We start from the raw sequence: 9346 nt of genomic DNA on the forward strand, positions 1-9346 counted from the left end.
CTAACCTATTTCATGCTATAAGTTGCCATTGTGCCGTAGACGACAAGTTAGAAAACGGACTGAGTTCGTTACGTGTCTACCGGCGTAAGGTGCGGACTATAAACGTTTAGGTTATGGTTTTCAAGGCTTTCAATGTTAGCAATGATTTATGTCTGACTTGATTGCTATCACATATGCTAGATATGATATTTTTCGTAAACTACACATATATGTAAATTATGTTGGTTTTAAATGCATTCCAAGTGTTTGTTGAAATGTTTGAATGCATGTGGAATTATGATTCGTGTTTGATACGATTGTCATTAGAGAATACATGATTGTCGTTGATATGGCAACTCCTATGTAGAAGGATTTGCTATGATATGCGTTTTAAACTAATTAAGTGCATGTGTGAAATATGTGTAGTCTAAGTGTTTGATAAAATGCCTGAATGAGAAAATGCTTGTTTAAATACATGTATGGAGGGTGTTGAGATAAGATTCTCAATCCCCTTAACTATGGATATAGTACCCTTTCTATAACCTATCTTACTATTATGTGCTGTATGAATGAAATGTCTGTGTATGATAATATGTGTAGTATGTGTGTGATTAAATTGCTCAAGTAAGATTTGTATCGGATTTTGACTAGTACATATGAATGCCTAATGTACATGAAATGTGTTTAGGGCTACGACGTAGTCCAGGCGATCGGTAATGATTTCCGAGTTAGTGGCCAAGGTTGTTTCGCCACACTAGATACGTTCGAGGAATCCGAGTCGTACGCTGCTAGTCGACAGTGGTTAGGCCACGCGGAGTGCGTAGGCGCTCCATGTCGATCGGCTCGACGTATGCTTATACCAGTCGAGCTTATCAAGTAACCCGATTGCCCCGATGAATGTTCACCATGTATGGATGCTACTGCTTGAATCTAAGATACTAAACTCACCAGTGGAAAACCCGTTTAACCTTGGTACATCGATCCGCTAAGACTAATGAGCCGGATATGGTGGTATGGGACATCGTGGTCGTGCTGTCGGCTTACGCTGGGGTGACGAGCCTCCCCGTAGTGAACAGTAAGCAACCTAAACTCGTGAGCTAAATACGGTGTATGGGACACTGTATTCGAGCTGTCGGCTTATGATTACGTGACGAGCCGGTAGTGACCTCGAGTGTACACTAGAAACTATGTTGAGGTGACGAGCCTTTCCATAGTAGAGTATAAACCAGGCCTACGCTGAAGTGACGAGCCTCTCTGTGGCTGCCTGAATACTACCTATCGTATGTGACTGCTAGGATTGACGACCCTAGATGGATCAATGTTGGGTATATGACATAAAGGGAGGTGCCTTAGCTTTTCAATCCTGTTGTATGAAAAGGTCTAATCAGAACTCGGTAATCATGCTCATGCACCGCATTGCATGTGCCTTTGGCATTGGTGTTGAGCACAGAGGAAGGGGTGCATGCCGCGACCGTAAGAGGAAGATCGCAGAGGGAGTGCAGGCGAGGGCATGCATCATTAATACATATCATTTTTACATTAAACAGAGTACTTAGGAATGTTTGATTGTATTGCTTTATCATTACTGCTTGATTGAATTGATAACATGTTAACCTTTGCCTTATAGCTCCACTAAGTTGATCACTCACTCCTACGTTCTGGGACGGTGTTTTAAACACCTACCAGACTCTGTCGTAGCTGCAGGTGATGGCGATGCTTATGAGGCAAGCCGGACTATTACGATGACGAGGAGAAGTTCTCCTATATGCAACTCTCTGACGGGTCTATGTAAACCTAGAGTTGCACTGACGGGGCTAAAGGGTTTTAGATAGAGAACATTACACTTTCTGATTTTTGTATATTTTTGAATTAAACTTATAATTATTTAACCTAGTGGCAATCATACTCTGAGGGCTTACTATTATTTTTGTACAGTTTATATACATATCACAGTCTTCCGCTAACGTACTTTAATTGCCTCTGGAGTATGATATGCTGTTTTGGTATAATCCCATTCATGTTTAAGGCACTAATACGGACAACATTTAATCGTCATTATCTATGTTGCATAAGTAATGCATTGGAACTCGGGAGTGAGTCTATGCTCAACCCCCGATTTTCAGGGCATTACAGGAAGATTGAAAAGTTGAACCGTACCTTGGCCAATAATTTTGCAGTTTCTTCCGTCTCCAAAAGTGACTGAACCGTCAATCATTTCTCTGTAGTTGGTGAACAAATCTCTATCACCTGTCATGTGTCTAAAGCAACCACTATCTAGGTACCACTCTAATCGACTAGAAGCCTTGAAGGTAGTGTGGGCAACCAAACATGTAACCTTAGGGACCCATTTCATTATCATTTTGGGTTTTAGAGCACTATTGGTTTTCCTTTGTTTGTAATTGTTACCAACTCTCACATTCGAGTTAGATTTTAGAAGCTCCTTGAGTAAGTCCACAATCTTCTCAGCTAAGGGGTTATAATTTTGATTTCTAAGATTGATATGGTTGACATTAGGTTTGGTAGCGTGAAAAGTTTTAGGATTTTTAAAACTGTTTCGATTTAAGCTTTTCCCTTTGAGTTGGAGGACTCTCCTTTAACAAACTTAGGAGATATATTCTTATTTTTCAGAGGCATGTTTTTATCATAGCTCAGACCCAATCTATCTCCACATTTTCTTGATCCAGTTAGTAACTTTTCAAGTTTAAGGTCTCCCTGGGCATACCTCCAAGTATCCTTTGAACTCAAGAGGGAAGAGACTTCCAATTTTAGTTTCTCATTTTCTGATTTTAGGTTTTCAAATTGAGATGTTTTGAAATTTAAATCACATTTAGTTTTTCCAAAACAATTAGAAATATGCGACTTTTCCAAAACTAAGTTTTCAAAATCCTCTTTTAATTTTAGAAACTTTTCTTTTTGAAGTTTAAGTTTGACAATAATCTTACAACTCTCCCTATATAGGGCATTGTAGGCATCCTGAAGATCATCTTCGTTTTCAGGGTCACTCCTCAGATTTTCATATTCAGATGAGTCACAACTATCTGTGGAAGTGACTTTGGCTAAAGTCATTAAGGCCTTGACTTCACTTGCAGATTCGGGTACTGAATTATCCAACTCAGAAGAGGCTTCAGAGCAGGAGGATTCATCCCATGTGGCCAACATGCCTTTTCTCTTTGGCTTGTCCCTTTTAGGGCACTTATTTGCCAAATGCCCATATTCATGGTAGTTGAAGCATTGGCTGTCTTTTAGTGATTTTCAATTTTTAGTTTTACCATTTTTCTTCTCAGAGGGTTTTTGAAAATCAACTCTCTTTTTGCTTTTAAAATTCTTATAAAACTTTTTAGCTAATAAAGCCATATCATCCTCTGAGTTTTCACAATCAGAATTACTATCTTGAGAAATACATTTGGATGATTTAAGGGCTATAGACTTACCTTTTGGAGCTTTGAAATTCAACTCGTAAGTTTGCAGTGAACCAATAAGTTCTTCCACCCCCATATTATCCGTGTCTCTTAGATCCTAAATGGCTGTCACCTTGGAATTGAATCTCTCAGGAAATGATTGCAGTATCTTTATACAAACTTTACTTTGTGGTATGATATATCCAAGACCCCACATTCAGTTGACTATGTCATTTAGTTTTGTATAGAAGTCCATGAATGATTCACTTTCTTCCATACGTATTTCCTCAAACCTAGTGGTGAGGATATGAAGTTTTGACTTTTTGACAACACCCTCGTGTGTCATTTCTAAGATATCCCAGGCTTGTTTTGTAGTATTACAAGATATAATTGTTTTGAACTCATCTGGTGATAGTGCATAAGTGATTGCATTTAAAGCTTTGGCATTGGCACTGCTCTCATTTTTCTGAAGAGTAGTCCACATATAATACGGTGTTTCTTTAATGGAATTGGTTCCATAGGTGCCTAGAACTTCAGACGTAGGTGGGTTCCATCTAGTCACTGTGGCTTGCCACACGCTTTCATCGATGGACCTCAAAAAGATTCTCATCCTGGCTTTCCAATAGGCATAATTGGAGCCATCAAATGGTGGTGGCCTAGTGGTAGAGAGGCTATCAAAATCTGACATATTAGGAGATCGAGATCCCTTAGCTCAGGAAATTAATCCAATGAAATGAGCTATTAGGCTCTGATACCACTTGAAAAGGGCAAGTTCCAAGTCCTATGAGAGGGGGGGAGGTGAATAGGACTATGCCAATAAAAAATAAAATGCGAAAAGTAAACTCTAATTGCATAAATCTAAAGCAACCTCAAATGCACATGTATTGAGAAGTTGATACAAACGACGTTCTAAGGACAACCTTACAACAAAAACCAATGACTTATGGTAGGACAACCTGATTTCTAGAACTTCGGTAAGTATCAAAAACTCAAACTGATACAGAGGCAAAAGAAATAAATCTGGCTATTACAACAATCACCACAATTGCATAAAATAGATACAAGCATTCACACAGATAACCAGATACAATCATCCACTACAACTCCAAGAATTATAGTGGTTCAGTGTGTACACCAATTGTTCGTAAACAGCCACACCTACTGCACTCCCAATATCCATAACCCACGTGATATTGACCTTCACTAAGAAAGAAAGTTTTTCAAGGTTCACCTTAAAACCTTTACAGATGTGTTTTTCAATGGGCTTACACAATCAAAAAACCCCAAACACTGAGATTTTCCTGGCTGATCTCAGTCAAAACCACAAAAAGAGATTTTCCTGGCTGAATCTCTCAAACAAAAATACAGAAAATTGAAATCAATACTTATCTGAAGAATAATCTTCGATGTGGCCGGTAGAACTGCTTCTTTGTAGATGAAGATGTTCAATGTTCAATCTCACAAATAAAGGGGTTTTAGGTCTAGATGTATTTTAAATTAAATCCAACCTTAGGCTACTTGGATTCAATTTCTTGGATCTCTGAAAGGATTAAAACAAAATCCCTTTATCAAATAGAATGGAATCACAAGAGATCAATAAATTAAGAAACCAAAAGGTTATTTAAAATGATTATAAATACCTCACCATAACTTCACAATAATGGGGACTAATCTCTCAAAGTGGTGGCTCGAATTGGTTTGGAATGAATGAAAAGATCTGAGAAATGTCCTCTATTTATAGGCTGCAATTCGGTTCCCTTGACTAGTCTAGGGTTCAGCTCAACTGGTCATGGCAGAACCAATTTTCAAATTTTCTTGCACGATCGGATAAAACGGCTCGCTCGACTGGTCGAGTGGCTTGCTCGACTGGTCAAGTGGCCAACTCGACTGGTCGAGCACAGAACTTGACTGGTCAAGTGGGCAAAATTCGCATTGCTGGAGTTCGAGTCGAGCTCTGCTTGACTGGTCGGGCCAGTCTCCACGACGGGCCGAGCAAGGTACTCGACTGGTCGAAAACCAAACAACCTTATTTGATTTTCTAAGTAAAATCCTGGACTGGTCGAGAAAAACCCTGGACTGGTTGAGCCAGTGCCTGGACTAGTCGAACACTGACCAGGACTAGTCAAAGTAAAGCCTAAAATAAGTACTATGACCCAAATTAAATATGCAATGTTAATGACCTAATTATAAGGTCTTTCCAGGGTCATGTATACCTTAAATGTGAGTATTGAAATCGAATCATCAGTCGCTTTAGTAGATAGGTTACTTTGAAGCACATGAAGCTTGACCTCATAACTTGAACTTATGTCTCGAACTTATGTCTTGAACATGTGTCTTAAGACTTAAGCTTGAGCAAGTGTACTTAAGCTTGAACTTGAACTTGAGCTTGAGCTAGTGCACTTGGACTTGAGTACTTGGACTTGGTGAACTTGAACTTTTTCTCGTAGTTGAACATGCACGCTTGAAGTAATCGAAGCACACTTAATGTCGATGTAGATAACGCGAAGCTTATCTTTGAATGAAGGAGAACTTTTCATCTATCAAAACAAGTCAATCACTCCGAAGTGTTTTGGCACAACAAAATTTGACAATACATGGTGCTAGATTTACAACATAACACTTACAACCTTCCATAGTTCAAAGTTGTTCTTCCTTAATTACTTCTCCATATTGAACTTCATACCAGATGCCATAGATACATTGTCTTCAGATTTGATCTACTTCCCAACGTTATCTTTGATACCACTTGTTGGGACTCGTGGATGCACATAGAGAGGCATCAAATAGGTTAATCACAATCATATAGGCTAGCAAATATAATAGGGAACACTCCGAATTAACATTGAAAAATCCTTACGGGAAAAAATCATGACACAACTTTAATGCACTATGAATAACAAAGTTATAAAAGATGAAACTTTACTGATTCGAAGCCCCAAGAAAAAATCCCTAGATTTTTCTCTCTCCAAAACCTCTTAAACCCTTAAGTATGTCTAGCATTGACCCTAATCCTGATTACACCCATATAAGGTAAAACAAACATAGAAACAATTCGTGTAATAATGCGCAATATTGCACAACCAGTCGACCTATCGAGTCGATCAGTCGAAATGCTTCGATCGGTTGGGTCAACCTATTGACTAGAGTTTTCGACCCCCAAAATCTGTCCAGAGAGTTTTGTAAAAAATCCAAATATTTTCAATAACCTTCAACCTGTCGACTAGACTGTTTACCAGTCGATGGCCCCTGTTTCAGCATAGATTCACCTAAAATGCCATCACTTTCACTTATATGAACCCTTCACCCTCTTATTTCAAAGGCATCATCAACAACTTGACCTAGAGAGAGGGAGAAACAACCATTCTCTGCACACTCTCTCCCATAAACCTCTTGAGGTGGGTCATAGGAGTAGGGTTCATATCGAATAACTCGATCATATTGTTCTATGGAGGAGTGCTAGTGTTCTTTCTTCTTAACTCACATATCCATACAAGACCTCTTCATCTCGTGACCTAGATTCCATAAAGTAGGGTTGGATCTAAGAGTTTCGATCATCTTCTCTTATGGAATGTTAAAGTTCTTCCTCCCTCACATCTCTAGAGCCTTCAGTTAATTTAGGTGGTTACTTTTGTTGGGATAAATGGCAGAATCACACAGAGATGAATCTAGGATTGCAATCCAAAAGCACCAAGCAAACACAGAGAACACAACAATTTAACATGGAAAACCCTTTCGGGAAAAAAAAAAACCACGGCACAAAGCGACGAAAATCCACTACGAAATTAGAAATTACAAAGAGAACAAAACTTACCAGATTTCAACAACCTCGAATCTCACCCTTGCTACATCCTTTGAAACCCTATAACTATTTTAGAAACTCTTTGGAATAGTTTAGGAAGCCTTAGAATATCTTAGAATAGCTCTAGGAGCACCCTAGGAACTCCTATTTATAGTTGGGAAACTCCAACTTTCGCACCGACTTGGAATAATCCGGAAATCACCTCAAATTTATGCAGTCTATGCACAATCTGCGTAACCTAGAGCTCGGGCTAGTCGAACTACACTTCAACTAGCCGAACCTGTCCTTCGACTGGTCGAATTTCTCGGAAGTTCCAAAGTAAATTGTCATTGGACTTTCACCTGAACTTTCTCGGGCTAGTCGAATTTCCTCAGATTTAAGACATCTGTTAACAATAATCTTCACCATGTCTTCAATCTTCAAACGTGTAGCTTCTTGACCTCTTCTCTTATCTTTGGCTAGCATCATAGTTTCATCAATGCTTCTCGTACACACTCCGTCCTCCTTTTATGCAATCGCCAAGCGTAGAGAAGTTGCACAAAACTTGAACTTCTCTGTAGGAACGACCTTGGTGAGCATGTCTGTCGGATTCACGCTGGTGTGAATATTTTCCAGTGTTACACCTCCTTTCTCAAGCACTTGTCAGATAAAATGGTGACGAACATTAATGCATTTAGTACGTGAGTGATAAACAAAATTTTTAGCCAAATTAATATTACTCTCGCTATCACAATTAATCGGCAAACTGATTTATCATGCCTCTTAACAAAACACCTTCCTTAAACGCTTCTGTCACTGCCATATATTCTGCTTCGGTCGTGGAAAGAGCCACTACGGGCTGAAGCTTCGACTTCCAACTAATTGCTCCACCCGCGAGTACAAACGAGTAACCTGAAGTAGACTTTCTAAAATCCACACTGCCTGCATAATCTGAATCTACATACCCTACCAACTTTGCCCCTGTCTTCTCAAAAGTTAAGACGTAGTCTTTTGTACCTCGAATGTATCGAAGTAGCCATTTCATCGCTTCCCAATGTTGCTTGCCGGGGTTTAACATGTATTTGCTCACAACATCGACTGCCTGTGAAATATCTGGTCTCGTACAGACCATGACATACATCAAACTGCCAACTGTATTCAAATAAGGCAAATGAGACATGACTTGTTTTTCCTCGTTTGATTTAAGACATTATTTCAAGCTTGAAGTGAAGCGCGTGGGGAATACTCACTGGCTTTGCCTGGTCCATCCCATACTTTATTAGCACCTTTTGAAGGTATTCTACCTGTGATAACTAAAGTCTGCTCCTCTTTCTATCTCTATGAATATCTATGTTGAGAACCCTCTTTGTAGCCCCCAGATCTTTCATCTCAAATGTCCTTGATAATTGAGTCTTCAGTGCGTTGATTTCAGACATATCATAACTGGCGATCAACATATCATCAACATACAATACTAGGATGATGAACTTACCATCCCTCAGTGTCTTGTAATAGACATAGTGATTGTATTCACTCTGAGTAAACTTCTGACTCAACATGAAAGAATCAAATTTCTTATACCACTGCCTAGGCGACTGTTTCAGGCCAAACAACGACCTCATTAACCATTAAACTTTTTTCTCTGCCCCTTTAACTTCCTAGCCCTCTGGTTACTCATGTAAATCTGCTCCGCCAACTCCCCTTATAGGATTGCAGTCTTGACATCTATCTGTTCCAGCTCGAGATTGTATTGGGCAACCAGCGCTAACACGAATATGATGGATACTTACTTAACCACCGGCGCGAATATCTTTATGAAGTCGATTCCTTCTCTCTGAGCATTCTCCTTCACTACCAGCCTCGCATTGTATCTATCATGTTTCCTTTTGAATAACCACTTGCATCTGATCGCTTTTCAACCCACTGAAAGCTCCACCAGCTCCCATGTGTAGTTTAGGTGTAACGAGTCCATCTCATCATCCATAGCCGCCTTCCGCTTTTTTGCATCAGGCTCATCAAAAGCCTCCCGAATAGTTGACGGGTCCCCCTCATCTATAATGAGGGCATATGTGATATTAGAGTCGTCCCTGTATCTTGCCAGTAACCTGTAATCACGCAGTGAGTTTCTTCTCATGGGTGGCTACTCCACCTAATCTTGTACCGCTGTCCGTGCATCTGTCTCTGACTGAGT

Source organism: Magnolia sinica, chromosome 5 (assembly GCF_029962835.1).
Source record: "Magnolia sinica isolate HGM2019 chromosome 5, MsV1, whole genome shotgun sequence".
NCBI classification, from domain to species: domain Eukaryota; kingdom Viridiplantae; phylum Streptophyta; class Magnoliopsida; order Magnoliales; family Magnoliaceae; genus Magnolia; species Magnolia sinica.